The 409-nt window shown below is 48.7% G+C and overlaps 1 protein-coding gene across 2 annotated transcripts in view; it reads right to left on the bottom strand.

Moving 5' to 3' along the window:
• TACC1 (transforming acidic coiled-coil containing protein 1) overlaps positions 1–409 on the bottom strand; it is a 54,137-nt gene that overhangs the window by 52,207 nt on the left and 1,521 nt on the right. The gene's annotated exons all lie outside the window — the stretch shown is intronic.

Consider the following 409-nt stretch of genomic DNA (forward strand, 5'->3'; position numbering starts at 1 on the left):
TGGATAGCTAAATGCATTCGATCAGGACAGGTGAAATTTTACTCAAAACTGGCTGTGTGACAAAAAGGGTTTCTACTAATGAAGCGGAACAACAACAGCTTCTGCAGATGAAGGGCAGGCTCCAGGCTGGGCTCTGAGGGGCCGGGAGAGAATCTCCCATCTAGGGTGGACTCGGGCTCACCACCATCCCTGGTGGAAGAGGGAGCAGTAAACAACTTTGAAACAGCCTCTAAGAGTCCTCCTCATCTAAAAAAGTCAACTCTTACCTATAATTCTTGTCTCCAGCCACACCCTGTAGAAAGTGAGTTGGCCTGAGAAATGTGTGAAGCCAAAGCTAAACATACCTCCATCAAGGCATCACCACACACAGTTTTGTTGTTTAGGGGCTGAGGGGAAAGGCCCAGCAGGA

This window comes from Lipotes vexillifer, unplaced genomic scaffold (genome assembly GCF_000442215.2).
Source record: "Lipotes vexillifer unplaced genomic scaffold, Lipotes_vexillifer_v1.1 scaffold1383, whole genome shotgun sequence".
Lineage (NCBI taxonomy): Eukaryota > Metazoa > Chordata > Mammalia > Artiodactyla > Lipotidae > Lipotes > Lipotes vexillifer.